Source organism: Elephas maximus, chromosome 4, assembly GCF_024166365.1.
Source record: "Elephas maximus indicus isolate mEleMax1 chromosome 4, mEleMax1 primary haplotype, whole genome shotgun sequence".
Classification (NCBI taxonomy): Eukaryota; Metazoa; Chordata; class Mammalia; order Proboscidea; family Elephantidae; genus Elephas; species Elephas maximus.
The window spans coordinates 99,684,088-99,707,819 of NC_064822.1; the positions used below are offsets into that span (position 1 = coordinate 99,684,088).

General features: G+C 38.0%; 1 protein-coding gene across 2 annotated transcripts in view; it reads right to left on the bottom strand.

The window, feature by feature from the left end:
• NELL2 (neural EGFL like 2) overlaps positions 1–16,086 on the bottom strand; it is a 485,920-nt gene extending 469,834 nt beyond the window's left edge. Inside the window, exon 1 of one of the 2 annotated variants that reach the window (XM_049882891.1) lies at positions 15,853–16,086. The gene's annotated coding sequence lies outside the window, so the exon portion shown is untranslated. Of the gene's footprint in view, positions 1–14,721; positions 15,000–15,852 lie in introns of those variants that run through there. The other variant, XM_049882892.1, reaches the window with a different exon arrangement.
• Positions 16,087–23,732: the final 7,646 nt, after the last annotated feature.

A 23,732-nucleotide genomic window follows, 5' to 3' on the forward strand; every position in this document is an offset into this window, starting at 1 on the left:
GTGGTGTAGTAGTCAAGATCTTGGCGGCTAACCAAAAGATCAGTGATTCAAATCCACCAGCTGTTCCTAGTAAACTCTTGGGTCAGTCCTATTCTGTCCAATAGGGTTGCTATGAGTCAGAATCAACTTGACGTCAGCGGATATATATAATGGACGTAAATATCTTAGACACAAACCCAAACCCAAGAAAAGACATTGTCGCTAGACTGAGCTCTCATTCCATTCTCAATTTTGAACTACCCTTTCTTTTTCTGATATGCCTTTGGATTATTAAGAACTTCACAAGCAGATGAAAGCCAAGAAACAGAGCAATGATACAATACCATGACTAATTCACAAACCTAACTTTAGAACTTCAGGTCATAAGAGCATGAAAACACATGCAGAACACAATAACACGTACAGTTTTCTTTCCAGAAACTGCTTAGAAATGGCCAATAACACAGAATGTTTATAGAATCCAATTTCCACTTACTTCAGAGAAACAATTTCAGATTTCAAGATGCCTCCTTGTTATTTACAAAAACAAAGTCTTATTTCTAACCAACTCAACTTTGAAGAGCCCTGTATCTTAAAAATTTGCTTATTCTGTTCCCTTCCCATCATCCTTGATTCAACAGTCGATGATGAAGTTATAAAACAAATACTCTCTCCCCTCTACTGGCCTTATCATTTACGTAATTAAGAAATCTGTTAATTAGCAAATCAATAGTGCCTGTAAGTCAGTGTTGATCACATAGAATCACAGAAATTTAGGGACTATAAAACTTCTCAGAAGTCACTTGGTTCAGTTTTATTTCATATGTGAGGAAACAAGATCAAAGATATTAAGAGCCCCAAACACACACTTATATTGACAAAGCACTACATAACTTAGTTTTACTTTTCTTTGGTTCAAACCAGTAATTTACCATTTTATGCAACAATTTATCTTCTTTGGGCTAGACATCATCATACGCATCGTATACATCACACATAGCATCATACACAAGTTTTACCCCACTATAGAGAAGCTTCACGTTAATAGAAGACATGAATGAACTTCCCAATTATCTTTCAAAAGTTACTGGCATTTCATATTATACAGTGAAGCTCTTATAAAAGAATACCAATGCACTTCAGTTCAGAGCTTCCTTTCTCTCTGTTGCTATATGAAGTCACAATTACAATGTTTCTTTACTCCAGTGTGAAGTAAAATCTACATTTCTGTGATGAGTGAATCTATACTCTTCCTTAATTCATAATATCAAGCATATTAGAGGAAAATTACAAATCCATAACTCTTTACCCCAAAATAGGGATTTGGTTCCTACTGTTCCAGAAATCGCACTGAATAAAAAGCGTTTGTAAATGCTGAATTTTCTTAAAACAGATTGCAAACATATTTTTCATCTCCTCTTGGAGTTTATCATATTTGCTTCTTGTTTCTGAAAGTGACCTTTGGAAACGACAATCCTCAATTCATGAACCGGGATAACCATTCCCACTCTAATAAAGCAATTTCAGAAATGAGTTTAAAAGACTCTAACAAGATATCACTATGAACACAAGGGATGGGAAAGGAATTTTTAGACTCAACATCCACAATCTCAGAATACAGATTTATGTGACAGGAGAATTATATATTTTAAAACTTACTCATGTTCTCATTGCAAATTGAATAAAATACAAGTCCTACAAGACCCAGTACCATGTTGACATTGCCTAACTCCAGCCTCATTTCAGACCAGTTCCTCACTCACCACCTATCTACTACTGTGTCCCTAGAAAATCACAACCTACATCTGACTGTAAGACCTTTACTTTAGTTTTTCCCAATACCTGCAATATTCTTACCTTCAATCTTCATACGGCAGAGTGGCCTTCCCTGACCATCCTGCCCATACACACCCTCGCCCACCCCAGGTCTCTCCCATTACCCTGCACAACACTTCTTCTTGTTGTTGTTAGAGGCCATCGAGTCAGTTCCGACTGATAGCAACCCTATGCACAACAGAAGGAAATACTGCCCGGTCCCACGCCATCCTCACAATCATTGTTATGCTTGAGCCCATTGTTGCAGCCACTGTGTCAATCCCTCTTATTGAGAGTCTTCCTCTTTATTGCTGACCCTCACTTTACCAAGCATGATGTGCTTCTCCAGGGACTGATCCATCCTGAGAACATGTCCAAAGTATATGAGATGAAATTATTAATAATTTATTAATATTAGAAGTTATTTCTATTGTACATCTTTCCCTGCTAGATTGTAAATTACATGAAGGAAGGGACCATAATCCTAATTCACTGCTAGGCCCCCAGACACACAGAACAGTACCCAGCACACAGTCATTACTCAATTAATTGGTACTGACTAAATGTAAAGTTGATATTGGTCTAATCCTTCATAAGCCTTTTATTCACTCAACTATATGTCTACTCTGTGACTAGGCATTACCTAGTAGTAAAATTTCAAAACAGAATTTTTCAAATTCTTAAGGCCAGAAGGAAAACCAAATCCTAAAATTAGAAAACTTTAGTTGATCTTGAACTTAAAGATCATTTAATGCAGCTTCTTTGCCTGGCAGAGGAGGGAACTGAAGGACAGATCAGATAGTGGTTTGTCCAAGCTACTACATGTCTTTACTGTGCTCCTAGAAAAGAAGTTAAAAGTCAGATCATCAATGGAATATTTAAAGTACTAGCATTTGAAGTTTGCTTCCCACCAACGAAATAGAATTTACTATTATAATTATAATTAATATTATTCCTGTTTATTACCACTATCCCTTATATCAGACTACAATGTGGATGTGAGGGACGCTGTTTCCTCAGTATGTAAAAGACATTTTATTTGGATCCACAATCAATGCCTCTAGAAGCAGCAGTTAAGAAATCAAATGACCTATTGCAGTGGGCAAATCTGAGGCAAAAGACCTCTTTAAAGATATCACTTTGAGGACTAAGGTGCACCTGAACTCAGCCATGGTATTTTCAATCACCTCATGTGCATGTGAAAGCTGGATAAGGAGCAAGGAAGACTGAAGAATTGATGCCTTTGAATTATGGTGTTGGCAAAGAATATTGAACATACCATGGACTGCTAGAATAACAAATAAATCTATCTCGGAAGAATGCTCCTTAGAAGCCAAGACGGAGAGACTGTCTCATGTATTTTGGACCTGTTATCAGAAGGGACCAGTCCCTGGGGAAGGACATCATGCTTGGTAAGATAGAGAGTCAGCGAAAAAGAGGAAGACCCTCAACGAGACAGACTGACACAGTGGCTACAACAACGGGCTCAAACATAGCAACGACTGTGAGAATGGCACAGGACCAGGTAGAGTTTCATTCTATTGTATATAGGGTCACTATGAGCTGGACCTGACTTGACGGCACCTAACAACAACAACATGGCTAAAAAAGATACACGAACCTTTAAAAACCAATTATATCAATTCCGTCAGCCAGATACCTAAATTCCACCAACTCTTTATCAAGTGATTTAGCAATGGATAATCCCTCGCTCAAACAAGATAACAATAAATAATGATTGCAGCCCAAAACACTTGAATCAGCAGTTCCGTAAAAGATGTAATTACATATTAAGGCAAATACTTTGAATTGATTATGCAGTTTTGTGTGTAAGTTAAGGCTTGCAGTACCTCACAGTGCTCGTAGCAAGGAGTCAATAAATATTGAATGAAATGTGATAAAAAATACTAAGTAACCATCCAGTGGTTACTAGACTGATAGATGAGTGACTTACTGAATGAATCAATCAATGATTCCATTCACAAAACCTTCCATCATCAGGTCTGCGTACTGCTCTGCTTCTCTGCTTCACGTCTCTCAGTGTGCTTTGTACAATGCTACGTAGGGCCCAGCTGATCTTTCTGGCACCATTCAAGGAGTCAAAAAACTCTTAAGGTTAGGGTTAATTTAGGGTTCAAATAAAACTTAAGAGTTTGATTTCTCTATGAAGACTTCACTTAACCCAAACTCATCTTACCCAGATGACCACCTATCCATCTTTTTAAGATATTCACAGCTCTATTTCCTCTAATATTTTTTAGGTATTAGCAATATAATGTGTGGAATATCCTCCCTAATACATGTCCTTTTCATTACACTTTTAGTCTACAGAGAAGGCAAACATTAATCTAACAAAATATACCATTGCTCATTTCATTGCAATTGCAAATTCCCTAATCAAAGTGCTCCTCTCAAGTCATTCTCTAACGTGATAGTTGAAACCTCACTCTTTTTTTTTTTTAAAGTATAACAATATTTTGGAATAGAAATATTCTATTTTTTTACTAAATCTGTTGGGAAGTAATAACTGTGGTGGGTTTTAAGTGTTTTTAAAAATTAATACAATCAGGGTTCACCCAGTAGAGCTTAGGTTGGCTTGCACTTTGATAACTGACAAAGTGAGACACAGGAAGGTTAGGGTAAGAAGGAGGAAACGTTACCTTCCATTTCACACCAGAACACCTAGTTGTATGGCTATCCTGGGAAAAGATTGTAACCCCCTTGAGATGCTCTGGCTGCCTGCCTATATCATGATAACTTGAAGGATTTCCTTTGCAAAAGCCAATATTGTGCCCCAAGTAGACTGCACATAGAAAGCCTAAGCTATTCCTTACACATAAAGAACATCATATTTGTATTAAATGGTGGACTTCACTAAAAGCTACATGGAATGGTAGTTAATATACAATATAGTTTAGTGGCTAAAAGCACAGGCTTTGGAGTCAGACGGACTTGCACCCAGACCCAGCCTCCACTCACCAGCTGCCTGATCCTTGGTAAATTATCTAGCTTCTCTAAGCCTCAGTGTCTTCATCTCTGAAAGGAAAATAATGGTACCTACTTCATAGCATTGCTGTATGAATTAAATAAACACAGTAGACTTATTATTTGTAGTAATAATAGTACAAGTGGCTTTAAGTACATCTAACCTAGCCCCAGTGCCCAGCACTTAACCACTACATCTAGCAACTACTAAGGGGGAGCCCTGGTGGCGCAGTCGTTAACGCGATCGACTGCTAATTGAAAGGTGAGTGTAGGAAACCACCAGCGGCTCCGCGGGAAGAAGATGTGGTAGTCTTCTTCTGTAGAGACTTACAGTCTCAGAAACGCTATAGGGCCACTATGAGTTGGAATTGACTCAACAGCAGTGGGTTTAGTTTGGGTTTCAGCAACAACTAAATACATGAACAGATCCACATATATGCACTCTGTGGTTTTAAACTTAACCGTGGCTTTCCTACCCACTCACCACTGAGATCCAAAAAGGGGTAAAGAGAGAAAGTTAACCACAACCTGTCTTCTCTTTTGCAAGAGTTTTCTAATTAGCACATTAACTCCTTACAAATGGGCTATTCATAAACACAAACTGTTGTCTCAGGCATTGATAACTTAAGTAGATTTTATGAATGTAAATGCATTGCAAACTCATTGTAATTAGATGTAATTAGGAATTGCACACGCTAATTCATCTATTTTCTCTTGATGCTGGGACTGTTTTATTTAATAAATTTCTCATTCTAACAAGGAGATTATATTAAGGCATTAATTTAAGTCCTTAGTATTTTAGGTCAATAGGTAACTTTCATTAAATAGACCCAGTGTTATCAAAGTAAATCTTAAAAATAACTCATCCCCAAAATATTTTCAGTCTAAGCCTTCTGAACATATTTTAAGTGATTTTTTTTTTTTATCTTCATGGATCTTAAGAAAGTAATAGTGAATTTTTTTTTCTGGGAAAATCCAACTGAAATCCTGCTTTGCACGTAAAAGATGCTCAAAATAATTACCATCAACTAACTCAACTGCAACTTTATTTGCAGATGTTTGGAAGTCTTTTAAAAAATAGAACTACAAATAAATTTAGGGCAATCCTGAGGGTGAGATAAAACCAAAATATTTAGTCCAAAAATCAGTCCTATATCTAAGATGTTTTTCTAACGGGACTAAACAAGTTGAATTTTTTTTTTTTTTTAACAGAATTAACTATTCTGAAGACTTTGTTCTTGGGTAGGCAGTTAATGCCGGCACTGCTGTGCTAGCATACCGAAATGGACTTGAGACCTGTTTTGAGAGTTATGGAAATTATCACAAAAGACTCCTAAAAATATTCAGTGAATCAAATTATCTCATTCATTTTCAAACACTCAAACTACAAGTAGTACTGAAGTATACTAAAATCCCATTCATATTGCTTTAAGAAATAATTGCTAGTTCATATTTAGGCTACATCATGCTTAACAATTTTCATTTCTTTTGATAATCATTTCATGAAAAAAATCATTTCTCATTTCTATTTGCTTTTTTTTTATTTGCTAGTCTTTCTTCCCTCGCTAGGGACCCGTTTAGAATCAGGTAGTAAATCTATACTTTTCCCAAGTGATAGTCTTACAGTTTCTTCTGTGTCACTTTCATATGTAAAGAAATTGGGTCGGGGGGCTTAAAAAATAAATTAAAAATTCTGGGGTGTGCGCCTCCAAATAATTGGAAGAACTCTAGCGCCATCTTGTGGACAAAAGTGTCATAATGCGTGAATGCATTGATTCCATACCTTAGAAACGAAATGTGATTGAATTTTGTAGCCACCAACTCTAATTCATTTTAATGATACGTTATTTTAAAATGCTTTAGTATAGAATTTCCGTCAAACAGCAAAGGACACTATTACCCCATAAGACTAACAGGTATTCAGAATCCAGGTCATTTATGCCTGAATATGTCATGAATAAAGAAAAGTGCAAGGTTAATGAATAAAGAAAAATGCGAGGTTAACGTCTTAGTTAAGGAGCAGTGGTTAAGAGCTCAGGCTGCTAACCAAAAGGCTGGCAGTTTGAATCCACCAGCCACTCCCTGGAAAGCCTTTGGAACAGTTCTACTCCATCCTATAGGGTTGCTATGAGTTGGAATTGACTAGACAGCAACAGGGTTTTTTGGGTTTTGGTGGCACAATGGTTAAGTGCTCGGCTGCTGAAAAGGTTGGCAGTTCAAACTCACCGAGTGGCTCCTCAGGAGAAAGACCTGACAATCTTCTTCCACAAAGATTACAGCCAAGAAAACTCAGGCCGTTCTACTCTGTCACATGGGGTCGCTATGAGTCAGAACCGACTCCGCAACACTCAACAACATCTTAATTAGAAGTTGCCTTGGAACCAAAGAAGGAATCTGAAAACAGGGTGAGGGGTGGGAAAGGAATAAAGCTGATGTCTTAACTTTTCCATTCTTCTTTTCAAATGGAAAGAAAAAAAAGAAATGCTTTAACATGGCCAAGGCACAGTTTTTAGACTTTATTAAGGAAGCATATCCTTTGAGTAGGAATCAACTCAACGGCAGTGAGTTTGGTTTTTTGGTTTTATCTGTGTTTGGCTAAAATGATACGCTCCTGACTACAGAATCATTTGGGGTATTCCTTAAGACACCTAGACCAATACTGAACAGTAGTGCTGATCCATTGCTAAGGTGTAATTTATCAAGCTCTTGTTTGAGGGCTTTCAGCCCAGACTCTATCGTTATAACTCCATCTCCTTAACAAACAAGAGCAGTGAATAAAAGAAAACCTTTCCCTGCATCTTTTATCTATGTTCTCATTGGGAGAGAGGGGCTTGGAAGGATAATTTTTTTCTAAAATTTTCTAAATTTACTTTCTTTAAGAAAATAAAAGTCTGAAGAGACAGCTTGCTTACCTGATAAAGAACTATTATGAATTCAATTGTATCTCCCAGACATTTATGTCGAAGTCCTATTCTTTGGTATCTGTGAATATGACCTTGTTTGGAAATAGGGTCTTTGAAGAACGTTATCAGTTAACATGAGCTTATATTGAATAGAGTGGGTTCTAATCCAATCTGAGTGAAGTCCTATAAAAGAGAAGAGATACTTAGAAAGGTAGGAAGGCCACAGGAAGACATATCTGCAACCCAAAGAATGTCTGAGCCTACCTGAAGCCAGAAGAGACAAGAAAGGATCGTCCCATAGAGCCTTCAGAGAAAACGTGGTGCTGCCAAAATTTTGAATTTAGATTCCTAACCTCCAAAACGGTGAGACAATATATTTCTGTTTTTATAAGCCACTCGAATTGTGGTATTTTGTTATGGCATCCCTAGGAAACAGATATAAGAACTAAAAAGAATAAAGCCAGAAAAATCAATACTATTCAAGATGATAGAAATTTCCCAGTATGGTACATTTGCTCTCACTTCCCTCCTCTTCACCGTTCCTCTGGAAGCTCTTAGCTCCCACTCACACCCTGACCGGCCTTTTACGTGACACATTAACAGTCGATTACAGAAGAGTTAGCAGCAGATTTTGTCAAAAATCCCTAACAAAGAGCAATTTAAAATCCAAATTCTCTCTTATTTGACTAGCTTTTATTTCTACGTGGCCAATTTTAGGGCATTTTAATATGGAGTTTTGTCCTCTTGGCCATCAGGGTGTTTCTTATTATGTATACTCAAGAGCAACACACTTATCTGACCAATGGGCTTGATTACGGAAAGAAACAAAAATCACTTATCAACATTTCACCAACAAATGGATTAAGATCTCTAAAGGAAGCGCTGTTAAGCAAGAAGTTCAAAATGTCCTACACTTGCTGCGAGTGTGGGTGGTGAAAGAAGCAAGATTATCAATATGACTTTGCCATATGTGTCCAGATCAAGCACCTGCCCAGCAGGTAGGTGTATTTTTAAGTGAGGACGAACAATGTTACTAAACGGTTTGCAAAGCAGAAATGCTTCAGCGATCATTAAATAAGGGGGAAAATCTTGATGTGAAATAACACTTTCAGCTCTCTGTAAGGTCGAGGATTTAAGCATCACATATAAAATGCAGCACCAAAGTGGGGAAAAGTCATTATAACACAGTGGAAATCTCTCTAAAATGCCATTCAGGCTTGTACTGACGTAGTACAAAGTGTGAGCACGAAGCTCAGGTTGTAATCTAGCTCTTAACTCCTACTTTTGATTAAACAAGATAGTGACACAAAAGGTTCAGGTAGAGTATCTGGTACTTCATTGTTGCCTTTCCGTTTGGAAGTTTAAGAGAACTGTGTGAACATGTTTCTAATTTCCTTGAAGAAACCGTCAAGCCTCTCTAAACTTCAGCTTCTTCCTGCGAAGGATAGTAACACCATCTCATCAACTGAAGTTTAATCAAAAGGGGATAAAGGGTTTAACAGATTGCAATACCATTTCGCAAAATGCTGTCCTGATTCAGTTTTGAGGCCCTGACTGAAGCCTAGTCCATTCCCCTTCTTGAGCAGCTGATTAAGTCCATTCTCCAACCACATCTCTTATCAGGTTCTCAGGATCCTGGGCCACTATGCAGCCATCCTAATCACCCCGGGGGCAGCTACCCGACAACCTGGAACAGTCCCTATGGCTCCTGAGCCTGCAAAATTATTCAAAATGCCTAATCCCCAGAAAACTTTGCTAACCTCGCCCTACTTGCTGTACATAAGCCCTCTCCTACAATTCCAGCTTGTTATTACCTTGTCCCCAGGTGAAACCCCCCCGTGGCCCTGCGTCACGATGCTGTGCCACCCTGCCTCTGGGAACTGTGAATATAACAAACCAAATTATTTTTCATGGGCTCCCTGACTCCTCTTTCCCTCTAAGCACCTGAATTACCATCCCATGAATTTATTATAGCACAGATATAAATAGTCAATTGTAAGTAGTTGTTCAAAAGACTATAGCTATCATTATTAGCACTACTATTTTTATTACTTAGACTAGTTTGGTATGAACTGCATATCCCAATGTCTAACCTTTGCAACATTCACCAAAAAATAAATCAAACTAGGCAAACTGGGCTTAAATCTTGTTAGTTGTATATATAAAACCCCAGGTAATTAACCAACTTATTAAGATATTTTTACACAGTGAGTTTTCTCAAAGTGTCAGTTTTGGGGTTTTGATAATACAAATGTAATTATCCATCTATCCATTCTTCATCAAAAAACAGTTTTCAAAAAGAAAACTTAATTGCACAAATACAAGAATCCTAGTAGAAGCTAGCTGGAAAAATGTGAGCTCTTACTGAAAAAGACAATAATAGTTTCTTTGGCAAGTTGAGGTAGTTAAGTTAAAAATGCCAAGGGAACTTGCATTTTTGTGCCTATTATTTTACTATCCTTTCCAGAAATTTTCCACTTGAATACTGTCTAAAACTGTAATTCAGTCACACTTCATTCTTCACTGTATTTCAAGCTATGGAGACTTAATCGAAGACCTGGAACCACCAAGAATTCTGGTTTCAGTTATAGTATTGATTTAGCCCTTCAATTTCCATTAATTAAATTAGGGTGATAACCTGACTACTTTTGGGACCATGTTGCCATGAATTCTATCTGCTTCAACTCTGAGTCGCCTCTCCTCTTTCCACTGCCCCCAAACCCACTGCCACTGAGTCGATTCCAACTCATAGCAACCCTATAGGACAGAGTAGAACTGCCCCCATAAAGTTTCCAAGGCTATAAATCTTCACAGAAGCAGACTGTCAAATCTTTCTTCCACAGAGCATCTGGTGGGTTCAAATCACTGGTAGGTTGGCAGCTGAGTGCTTTAACCAATGCACCACCAAAGCACCTCTTTCCACTGCCAGTGCCCAGAAAACTGGGAACTGAATTTATCACAGGCAAAACTGCTTCTATTTAAATTATCTGATATTAAGTAGAATTCCACGTAAAAATAAACATAAATGACTTTCCTCTTTCCTGTAAACTATGCTCATTCCCTTCGCAGCACAGTTCTAATTGCCTCTTATGAAACCTACGACATTAACTTCTCTTGGTTCCAGTTACTCAAGTCACTTCAGTTACCCCAATCCAAGGGAGCCAAAGACTGAGCTCCAGAGCACTCCATTACTTAAAAGTCAACATTCAAAAGTTCAGAGGAGAATCCAGATAGATAGAATCCAGAAAACAGAAGACAAATCTGGATAGCATGGTGTCCCAAAACCAGGTAAAAATAAGTTTCAAGAAGCTGGATGTCATTGACTGTGCTAAACGCTGTTGATAAACAGAGTAAAATGACTGTTATGGATTGAATTGTGTCCCCCAAAAATCTGTGTCAACTTGGCTAGGCCATGATTCCCAGTATTGTGTGGTTGTCTACCATTTTGTGATCTGATGTGATTATCCTATGTGTTATAAAGCCTAACCTCTATGATATTAATGAGGTAGGATTAGAGGCAGTTATGTTAATGGGGCAGGACTCAGTCTACAGGATTAGGCTGTATTTTGAGTCAATCTCTTTTGAGACATAAAAGAAAGAATCAAGCAGAAAGGAGAGGGACCTCATGCTACCAAGAAAGAAGCTCCAGGAGTGGAGCACATCCTTTAGACACAGAGTTCCTGCACTGAGTAGCTCCTAGACCAGGGGAAGATTGAAGACAAGAATCTTCCACCAGAACCAACAGAGAAAGAAAGCATTCCCCGGGAGCTGGCACCCTGAATTTGGATTTCTAGCCTCCTTGACTGTGAAAGAATAAACTTCTGTTTGTTAAAGCCATCCACTTGTGGTATTTCTGTTATAGCAGCACTAGATGACTAAGACAAGTACTGAAAACAGATCGCTGCATTAGGCAAGACAGAGGTTGCCAGTGGCCCAACTCTTCTTGGTTTGCCAAGAACTTTCCTGGTTTTAGCGCTATAAAGTCTGCATCCTCGGCTTCCATGAGCACGGTTTGGTTTTTTTCGGAAGTATGAGACATTTTCCAGGAAAGTTAATGACAAAGAAGACAGTTGCCCCATCTCAGACCCTATGTGATGTGGATGTTACAAATTTTAAATAAGAAAATGTATCTAGAATCCTGCTATGTGGCCATGGTACTACTACTATATTTGTAACTTCTCCTTTCAGAATAGAATGTTTCACTCACATTAGCTGATTAGTTTGAGGCAAAGATTTCCAATCCATTTTCCTACCTTTTTGTACTATCTTGCTTCCTTAAGCATCGTGGTCATGTTCCCTATTTCATTAAACCTCATATTCTCTAAATGCTATAGCTAACTCTTTATGATCCATAACTGGCTGTAAGTGCCTAAAAAGGGCTAATGGAAAACACTGCTCAGGTGAGAAGGTCATATTCCAGGAAACAGCTCAGGCATTCAGGGGAAGGATTGGTACCCCAGCATCACCCTACTCCCACACACCTGAGATAGGAAATCTGTCTGCCACACAAGTCCCCATCTTGCACCCCCTATTTCAAAGACTTCTGAGCCTAGGGTATGCAGAATCATAGTATTTCACAGATGGGAGGAACACTAAAGACTTATTTAAAAGTCATGGAAACCATCTTCTTTGATCGAAACTTTGCATGAATTCTCTGATCCGGTTATGTTCTAAGATGTAATTTTCTTTGTATTTCTAGTTACACATGCTATTAAATGCTGAATGAGATCTTCCCATTTTTTCAGTACTAGATAGGAACAAAATTTGTGACATATTAACCTTTTGGTGACCCAATTATTTTCTGCTTTAAATTTTTTTTGATACCATGTGTTTTCATCAACGGAAGCATGCTGAATTATTGAGTGTATCTGAATTTTTGGTAGGTGGTATGGATTTTTTTTTTTCTTGCCCACTTCCACAATCCCACCCTAAGTGTTTAGTGGACCATATGAAGTACCACCAATTATACCCCAGAGTTCCCACCAGGGTCTATTGGTACTTATGTGTAACAAATAAAAAATTTCAAAATATCTATTTTTCCTACCAAAAATTCAGACACCGCATACAACACCCTGTAAAAACAGTAATTTGTGGCACGCACCCTTTTCAAACAATCATAAAGTCCCCTGCCTTGTGCTTGCACACACTGTCAATAATACAGCAGCTTCCCAATAAACCCCAGAGGCTGAAAAATTTCATGGTCGCTGTATGTACTGCTGTGCACGAAAGGGTTAAGTGATTTCAAAAAGTATTTGCCTAGAAAAAGGCTGACAGAATACACAGGAGGTTAACTACAAAATGATCCAGAAGCTGCAATGAGACCATCAGGCTGACCAGCATCTTTCAGGTCTTTCATCCCTTCTAACCATACCCTTCTCTCTCCTTGCTCTTATTACCAAACTTCTCAAAAGCAAAGCCTATACTTCAATTCATTCGTTGGCTTGCAACCTGTCTTTGATCCACACTTTTTTTATATGGTCACAAATGATGACTTTGATGGTCATCTGTGAGAAAACCCATTTCCTATACTTTTGTTTTGAGTATATACAGAATTAACTATATAACTAAATATGAGCTTTTTTTTAATACATTGGTTAGTCTTACACAAATTTATAAACCAGGAAAAAAATTCTCTGGTAGACCCTATAAGCTAGTTTTGGATTTAAACTCCTAATTCTCCAAATTCCGTTTCCATCCCTCCTTGGAATTTCAGCAACACTTAAAATCATTTGCTATCTCTCCTTCCTGAAATTATCACATCCCTGTCCTTCTTTAAAAGTTTTCTCTTCTCTTATTCTCCTATTATGTTCTTTTCTTCCTTGTACCTCCAAAGTTAGTTCATTATTTTCTATATAATTCTTGAACTTTCAGCAACATTTCTCTCTTTTTAAAATTCCCTTGCCCTGAATATTGATTCTAAATGTTCCATCTTTGGCCCCCTTGGAGGCTTCTTTTCTTTCTCCACCTTCCAAAGGCAGGTAATCCCCAAAAACCTACACTTAGGTTTCTGTCTTTTTTCTATATGGAGTCTCTGGGTGGCACAAACAGTTAAGCACTCAGCTACTAACTGAAAGGTTGGCAGTTTGAATCCACCCAGAGAAGCCTCAGAAAAAAGGCCTGGCAATCTGCTTACAAAAGGTCACAGCCAAGAAAACCCTACGGAGGGCAGTTCTACTCTGAAACACATGGGGTCACTGTGAGTCAGAATTAACTGGTTTAGTTCTTCTTTCTATAAGACATCTTCTCTACTCTTATGATTTCAACTGCCATTCCTAAACACAACATACCTCGACCGTCTTCGTACAGTTCCAACCCCTTAATGAACATCTCTACTTGGATGTCCCACAGTCACCTTGCGCTCCACCTAAAAAACACTCATCTTCCTGACCAAAACCAGTTCTTCTCCTGATTTCCTTAATTCTGATTAAAGGTGTCTCTAATCTCATTATCACCCAAACTTAAAACCTCTATTTTTAACCCATCCTAGTCAATTGTAAAAGGTTAACTTATTCTACCTCCACCCCAGGTCAGACAATCATTACCCTCTTATTCACCTCTACAGACATAACAGCATATTTTTTTTGTTTTTTTTTTGTTTTTTTTTTCCATAATACCCTGTAACCTGTTGCCCTCAAGTCGATTTCACCTCATAACAACCTATAGGGATAGGACAGAGTAGAGCTGCCCTGTAGAGTTTCCAAGGAGTGACTGGTGGATTCCAACCACCGACCTTTTGGTTAGCAGCCGAGCTCTTAATCACTGAGCCACCCAGGCTCCTTTTCCATAACAGCTTTTTTTTTTTTAAATTGTGGTGAAAATAATACACAACAAAACATTCTCCAGTTCAACACATAATAGCTTGTTAATTGCTTCTCTGTCTCTAATTTATCCTTCCAGTTCATGCAAAATATTATTATCAAATTAATCTTCCAAAATACAATATGATGACATTCTTACAATCCTTATTTATCTTACAATAGTGTTACACTACTCAGATTCTAAAATTAAAAATGAGAAAATCATGAATAATGAATATTACCCTGGAAAATTCCTTCGAAAGGCTCTCCACTGGAGACCCCGAGTTGGTTGGACACAGCCAGTTTTTCCTCCAGCATTGGAACAGATTCCTGTTTCTTTGGTTGAGCACCAGATGAAGTAGTTGGCTTGCTTTTAGGGTCCATTTTATATGAAAAATGCATATACGCATATCTTTAAAAATTAGAATAACACTCAGCTGAGTAACATGCTTGCACTTGAGAGGTACCCGGAACAGAGATAAACCGAGGGAATCACAGATTCATATTACTCCTGTCACGCTCACTCCAGGCAATCATTGAAAGGAAAGGTGGGCAATACTGCCAGCACTATTTAAGTTGTAATCTTTCTCTCTTTTTTATTTCTGGGATTATTAGTTTGTTTTTGTTTTGCTGAGATGATAGGATTCCACTTTTGTCTTCATTACAAGGTATTTAGATACTTGTCTTTACTTCTCCCCCAGAATCTTGAGGATAGGAATCAAGTCATAGTCCTATTTATATTTTCTATAGCATTTAACACGGTACTGAAAAACCCTGTAAATATTTTCTCAACAAATCAAATTTGCTTTGATTTGTCTGTAAGTTAAGTGGTTGACAGGGTAGCTTTTAACAGAATATGCCAAATGAAAATGTTATTTCCTATTTTATTAACAATCTATATTTTTTTCCATGAAAATATACTGATAGTCTTTTCTCTTGAAATTACTTTAAAACAGCAACTATTTTTTTCAAAATAAATTGGTCTATTTTAGATAATATAATAATGTCAATAAAACTGCAGTAGAGGCAGTAGAATATATACTTGCTGTCTACATTTGATATCTGAAATACACATGTTAAAATATATGTATATTTAAATAGACTTATATATTTATATTCCAAAATAAGAATAACCTACAGTTATAGTTACTATATTAAACTAATAACAGGGAAACTATTGTAATATGTCATGTCATCATGATTATATAAAAATCATGAAAAAAAACTGATAGTATTCCTGCATTAGACAATGTATCATTTGCCAATATTATTTTAAAATACCCTACAAAAACAACCGTAAACATCCCAGAATATCATACTTATACTATCCCCTCGTAACCTAAGGTTGTTACTAGAGTTATTTAAGTATTTACCTTGGGTAAGTATAAGATATCCAGAGCTGCTTCTGGGGGTCAACTTAAAAAAACTACCCTGTGCATTTTGAGGGACATACAAAAATATATTTTGGACTTGCTGCCACGTCCTCTAGATACCTGTATTTGCTTCTTCCTGAAACTTAGTGATACAATCTACCCTGTAGCATCCAAGAGTGCACACTTGACAGGTTTGAGAAGTCATCTTGAGTTGGAGCAGTGTGGTGGACATGCCCCAGGAGCACCTAAAGGGAAGCTATGAGGGTGACTCTAGGCGGTGTCACACAGCCTTGCTTCCCTGGGCAACACCGGCCCGGCTTTGAGAATGTTCCTAGTAACGCTGATTCCCGCGTGGACCACTAGAGGGCTCAGGGGGATCGTTGCCGCAGGCTGCCCTCTGGGTGATCGAGGAAGGAAACAGCTCCAGCGAGGTGATGAAGTTCATATCCGGCTGCTAACCTAACCGAAAGCCGGGAGGTTCAGTCCACCCACAGGCGCCTGGGGAAAAAGGTCTGGCAATCTACTTCCTCAAACTCAGCCATTGAAAACCCTACAGAAAACAGTTCTACTCTGATACACGTGGCGTTGCCACAAGTCTGAGATGACTTGACGAAAACTTTTTTTTTTTTTTTAATGGATATACCAGATGGACTTCAGTTATTTAGAGCTATGTGAAGATGTCTTCTGGGTCACTGATGCCTCGCATGTTTGTTAGAGAAAGATTATCCTACCTAGAAGTTTCTAGTTTTTGACATATATCCAAGGGAGCATGTTGCCCTCAAGGGACAAAGGTTATGTGTCAGAATGATAAAATAATAAAGCCAGTACAAACTTTGGAATGAGACAGACTTGTATTCAAATTCCAGCTTTGCTGTTTACTAGCACCAGATGATGAGTAAATAATATATTTAACTCCTCTAAGCTTTAGTTTCCTTATTTGGAAAATGTAAAGTGTTTGGTATAGATATTGCTTCAAAAATACTGTGTTTTCAATAAAAAGAAGTTGTGCTTGTTTTAGGAGTCCTGGTAGAGCAGTGGAGCCCTAGTGGTACAGTGATTAAGAACTTGGCTGCTAACTAAAAGGCTGACAGTTCAAATCCACGAGCCACTCTTTCAAAACCCTATGGGGCAGTTCTACTCTGTCCTATAGGGTTGCTTCAAGTTGGAATCGACTTGAGAGCAACGGGTTTGGTTTAGGGTTTTTGGTGCTTGTTTTCATTATTTTTATTTAACCTAATACAATTGGAATCTCTGAGACTTTGGGTGGCATCATTCATTGCTACTACTTACTACCTTTAATAAAACCTGGCCTCTCTGTCAAGATCCACCCAGACTTCAGATCAGTAAGAACCAACCAAACCTGGTAAAGTATGAGGTTCCCAGAAAAGTCTACTGCTCCCAAACTGGCCATGTTTTGTACTTAGGGCATAGATTTTTAAGTATTCTCATGAACAGCAGCCTGATGTCTCCCTTTCTAATCCCCAACCATGTGTGCCACCAGCCAAAATACAACCTTGGAGTATATCCCACCTAAATTTAGAGACCATCTCAAGAAAAGATCTGACACACACACACAAAAAAATCAAACCCAGTGCCGTCGAGTCGATTCTGACTCATAGTGACCCTATAGGACAGAGTAAAACTGCCCCATAGAGTTTCCAAGGAGCACCTCGCAGATTCAAACTGCCGACCCTTTGGTAAGCAGCCGTAGCACTTAAACACTATGCCACCAGGGTTTCCAAATCTGACACACTGAATGCTAAAGACTGAAGACCAAATGAGTTGTGGGATGACATCAAGACATCATACATGAAGAAAGCAAAAGATCATTAAAAAGACAAGAAAGAAAGAAAAGGCCAAAATGGATATCAGAAGAGACTCTGAAACTTGCTCTTGAATGTCAAGTAGCTAAAACAAATGGAGGAAATGATGAAGTAAAAGAGCTGAACAGAAGTTTCAAAGGGTGGCTGGAGAAGACAAAGTAAAGTATTATAATGAAATGTGCAAAGACTGGAGTTAGAAAACCAAAAGGGAAGAGTATGCTCGGTATTTCTCAAGCTGAAAGAACTGAAGAAAAAAATTCAAGCCTCAAGTTGCAATACTGAAGGATTCTGTAGGCAAAATATTGAATGGCACAGGAAGCATCAAAAGAAATACACATAGTCATTGAACCAAAAAGGATTGGTTGATGTTCAACCATTTCAGGAGGCAGCATATGATTAAGAACCGATGGTATTGAAGAAAGAAGTCCAAGCTGCACTGAAGGCATTGGTGAAAAACAAGGCTCCAGGAATTGGCAGAATACCAATTGTGATGTTTCAACAAACGAATGCAACATTGGACATGCTCACTCATCTATGCCAAGAAATTTGGAAGATGGCTACCTGGCCAACTGACTAGAAGAGATCCATATTTTTGTGCCCATTTCAAAGAAAGGTGATCCAACAGAATGCAGAAATTATCTAAAAATATCCACATCACATGCAAGTAAAATTTTGCTGAAGATAATTCAAAAACAGTTGCAGCAGTACATCTGCCAGAAATTCAAGCCCAATTCCAAAGAGGACATGGAACTAAGGGTATCATTTTTGATGTCAGATGGAACCTGGCTGAAAGCAGAGAATACCAGGAAGATGTTTACCTGTGTTTTACTGACTATGCAAAGGCATTGGACTGTGTGGATCATAACAAACTATGGATAACATTGCAAAGAATGGGAATTCCAGAACACTTAATTGTGCTCATGAGGATCCTGTATATAGACCAAGAGGCAGTTATTCAAACAGAACAAGGGGATACTTCATGGTTTAAAGTCAGGAAATGTGTGCATCAGGGTTGTATCCTTTCCCCATCCTTATTCAATCTGTATGCTGAGCAAATAATCTGAGAAGCTGGACTACATGAAAAAGAACATGGCACCAGAATTGGAGGAAGAACTCATTAACAACCTGTGATATGCAGGTGACACAACCTTGCTTGCTAAAAGTGAAGAGGACTTGAAGCACTTACCGCTGAAGATCAAAGCCTACAGCCTTCAGTATGGATTACACCTCAACATAAAGAAAACAAAAATCATCATAACTGGACCAGTAAGGAACATCATGATAAACGAAGAAAATATTGAAATTGTCAAGGATTTCATTTTACTTGGATCCACAGTCAAAGCCCATGGAAGCAGCAGTCAAGAAATCAAACGATACGTGGCACCGGGTAAATCTGCTGCAAAAGACCTCTTTAAAGTGTTAAAAAGCAAAGATGTCATTTTGAGGACTAAGGTGTGCCTGACCCAAGCCATGGTATTTTCAATTGCCTCATATGCATACGAAAGCTGGACAGCAAATAAGGAAGACTGAAGAAGAATCGATGCCTTTGAATCATGGTGTTGGTGAAGAATTTTGTATATACCGTAGACTGCCAAAACAACAAACAAATCTGTGTGGGAAGAAGTACAGCCAGAATGTTCCTTAGAAGCAAGAATGGTGATACTTTATCTCATGTACTTTGGGAGTGTTATCAGGAGGAATCAGTCCCTGGAGAAGGACATGCTTGGTAAAGTACAGAGTCAGCAAAAAAGAAGAAGCCCCTCAATAAGATGGATTGACATCAGTGGCTGCAACACTAGGCTCGAACATAGCAACAATTGTGAGGATGGCACAGCACAGGGCAGTGTTTTATTCTGTTGTACGTAGAGTCACTGTGATCCAGAACCAACTAGACGGCACCTAACAGCAACAGCCACAACCAAGTGTAGCCAATATCTTTAAATGCAACTTTCATCAGCATGCCTAGTACCTTTGGTTCCACACGAGGCTGAAAGCTTCATCCTGAATTGCAGTCACCAAAATCAGCAGGGTGGCGAGGACATGCAGTTGGAAGGACCAGCCCACCCAAGTAACCCATGAGTCTCTTTCCCTGGTGTTGGTCTCTACTTCTAACACCATGTACAGAATGCTCCCTGTTTAATGATTCCAATCCCACTTGATACTGAAACTCAATTGCCACTCAGAAGTTTCTCTCCCTGACGGGTCTCAACAGACCAAATAGTTGAGGCTGCATATTTTTATGAGAGTTAAGTAATTGTCTGGAGACACTAAACTAGCATTCAGATTCCTAATGGAGAATGTGGCTACAGAAAGAGGTTCACCCCAAGAGAAGAACATTGCTGCCAATTAATTCCATTAATTTCCAATTAGTTTAATATTCTTCTCAAGAAAAAAAAATCCAGAGATACACAAAAACAACTATTAGAAGAGAGTTCTCCATCCTCTAATCAAGAAAGTAGTTAATGTGAAATTGATGTGGTGATTTTGTCAAGTCTCTTTATGGCAGGACAGTGCTTGGAATTTTGGAGTTGAGTTTCTTCTTTCCTTTTATTTCCCCCCTTTTATAATGATGGATTTCCACTGATCCACCTGTTTTCTCCTCTAGAACCCTTCATGACCCAGGGTATGTATTTCCAGGATAGCAAGATGGAGACAAGGGCCGTGTGTAGGGATTAATTAGTGGCCCAAGAATTGAAAGGAATACTAAAAGGTGCGTACAGATATTACTGTAGAATTTAGTCCTTATTAGAAATGCGTTGTGAAAGATGGGCACCCATACTCATCTTAAAGAATTATAGACTCTCTCTCGTTTCTTCTCCTAAAGATTCTACATCTCTCAACTTAATTTTCTATTCTTGTTGATTTGTAAATTAATGAATTAGTTAAAGAAGAAAAATTTATTTAATAAGATGTTTCTCAGTATTGCTACGAAAAATAATCCAAATGATGTACTAGTGTATTTGCACAAAAAGAAGCACTGTGTCTAAATGTATGTAAAATAGCAGAATTTGCCACATTGGTCAATCATAACAACTAATCTCTGAAGTACTTTGAGTTACACACCAAAGGATTAGATGACAGAAAAGGCAACATTCGATTTTTTTTTTTTTCTTCCATTTCCACTTTAAAAAACTGCAACTCTGAAAAGCATTTTCCTGGGAGTTTACTGCTTTCTAGAGTCACTGTCATCAAGTTTTGACAGAAAGTATTTCAGACACCCAACTTTGGAAACAAACAGTTTTTAAATGTCTAAAACGTCTATCGTAATAGACATTTTAATAACAGAATAATGTTAATGTGTTTCTCAAAAAATTAGGCAGTTCAAGGTGTGTTTGTTCATTCTTACAAATCTATTTCCCCACTCTGTCAAAAATGAAGCATAATTCAACTGAAATGCATCAGAACTCTACTTCCTTACACCATATTATGTGACAAGCTGTAAATAAAATGAACTTTTTATGCATACATTATGGTGGGATATATGCCCAGGGTTGCATATAAAGAGTACTTTAATGACATACATTTTTCTAGGTAACCAAAAGCAAGCTAATATTTCAACAACCCATGGACTGAATATAAAAGAATTTTGAAGTGTCATTTCACAAACGTGGTAGTCATGGCACCTGAAATATTGACATGCTGACATAGTAAGCTTCCTCTGAGAAATTACTCCTAGAAATTATGTGGCCACCATGAACATTTTTTCTAATACTCTATGTACCCTATGAAAACCCTGGTGGCATAGTGGTGAAGTGCTATAGCCGCTAACCAAAAGGTTGGCAGTTCAAATCCACCAAGTGTTCCTTGGAAACTCTATGGGGCAGTTCTCCTCTGCCCGATAGGGTTTCTATGAGTCGGAATTGACTCGACAGCAATGGGTTTGGTTTTTTGGTTTATGTACCCTATAGGGTCGCTATGAGTTGGAATCGACTCGATGGCACTGGGTTTGATTTTTTTTTTGTCTTGTACCCTATACATAGAATTTCTATATTAATGTTCAGGTTTCTAAAATGATATGAATCATTGAGTATCCTTTATGTATAAATAAGTATATGAAATTATTTATTAAGTCATACAAATGATTGGGAAATGCACAACAGAGCCAAAATTTTACAATTTAGTAAGGAGAACAATTCAAACCAAAAATTATGCATAATGTAAAAATGTTCACAATATAATATATTTAAAAGCTAGATATAAAATTTAAATAAAGAATAATCCCAATTTCACAAAAAGAAAAAAATATATTTGTAGAAAGACCTGGAAGAAACCCAATAAAATGCTAACAGCAGATATCTCTTTGATGATGCACTCTCTTACTTTCTTTGTGTCTTTCTGAATTTTTCCATTCTTTACAATAAATGTGAATTTTATCTTCAGGGAAAAAAATAACATTCCTTTATTAAACAAATGTTTACTGCATGCCTACTATGTGTCAGGCACTGTTCTAGGCACTGAGTGTACAGTAGAAAATGAAACTAAGTCCCTGCCCTTGTGCAGCTTATGTTCTTCAAGTGAGGGAGACAGACAAAGCAAATAAATGTGTAAATAAATAAAATATTAGATGGTGACACATGCTATGGAGGAAAAGAAAGCAGGTTAAGAGATTAGGGAAATATAGAGAATGGAGCTATAGTTTTATATAGGGTGGTCAGGGAAGGCATTACTGACATGACAACATCTCAGGAGAGACCTGCAGGAAGTGACAGAGTGAGCCTTACAGACACCTGGAAGAAACGCCAATCGAGGCAAACGGCACAGGAAAATGAGAAATTCAGATGAAGAAATGTGGTGTCCTGTAGAAGCCGGGGTGGCTGGAGCACAATGAGTGATGAGGAGAGAGAGAGACCGAGAGCTCACAGAGGGAGTAGAGGTTCACAAACAGGGCTTGAGATCATTGGAGGGCTTTAAGAAGAGTGCTATGAGCTGACTTAGATTTTAAAGGAGACAGGCTGGCTGCTATGAGCCGAACAGACTGTGTGGGGCAGGGGCAGAAGCTGGGAGGACAAGTCAGGAGTTACTGGGAGGATCAGGGGAGAGAGGAAGGTAGTTTGGAGTAAGATGGCACTGACAGGGTATGAGAAGTAAATATACCAAACTGCACTATCCTCTAAGTAAGAGAGAGTGAGGGATTTGGAAATTGTTTATAATAAAGTTAAATAAAGCGTTTGCATGTTTCCTTTATTTAATAACTAAATGTCTCAATTTTTCTGAGTCTTAGCAATCTTAGCTTTAACAACTTTCTGGAAAATTTTATTGGGTTTTTATTTTAACACAGAAAAATTTGTAAAATTTTACTGTAATTATACATAGTCAAACCTTAGCCAGATACTACCACAGTTACATTTTTCACACTATATTCTTGCTAGTCCTCAGAGAATTAGTTTCATGTATCCAGTAAATAAATACTCAATAGGTAGTTTTTTCTGAAATACAATCGTCATCTTTTGAACATTCTAGGCTTCTAACATGAGGAATTGGCCTTATTGCCCCTTAAATAAAGTACCATCCCTCTTTTCAGCTTGCTAGTTTGAGATGGCCGCGTGCTGACCTCAAGAGACAGGTTCTATTAATAGAGTGACTTAAATAACTAGTTCTTCAAAGCTGATTCCAAAGGATATTGAAAAAAATCAGGCACCTTTATAAAGGCTGTGATTTTTAATGTCAGTTCCAAAAATATGGAAGAAAAGGCTCCAGAAGCCAAGAGTTCAGGCTTTCCAGCACACAGCCTTAGGTTTGAGTTCCTGCTCACGGTGTGACCTGGATGCACTTACTGAAGCCTCAGTTTTCTCAACTGTAAAACCTAACAATACTGCAAACTTCAAAAAATCATTATAAATGGTAAATCAAACAATTTGCTCGGTACATGCTGAGCACAAAGGCAATATTACTTTTCAGATGCAAAGGTAGATGGGTTATTGTGGTCCGCTTATTAAAGATGCTATCGCTTTCCCAAGTCTCCTGAATATCAGGGTCTGAGCTTCTCTTATGCCCAAACATTCCACTCCAGCCTATCTCCCAAATGTGATGGTCCCTGATTACCAGGCCCAAGTGATT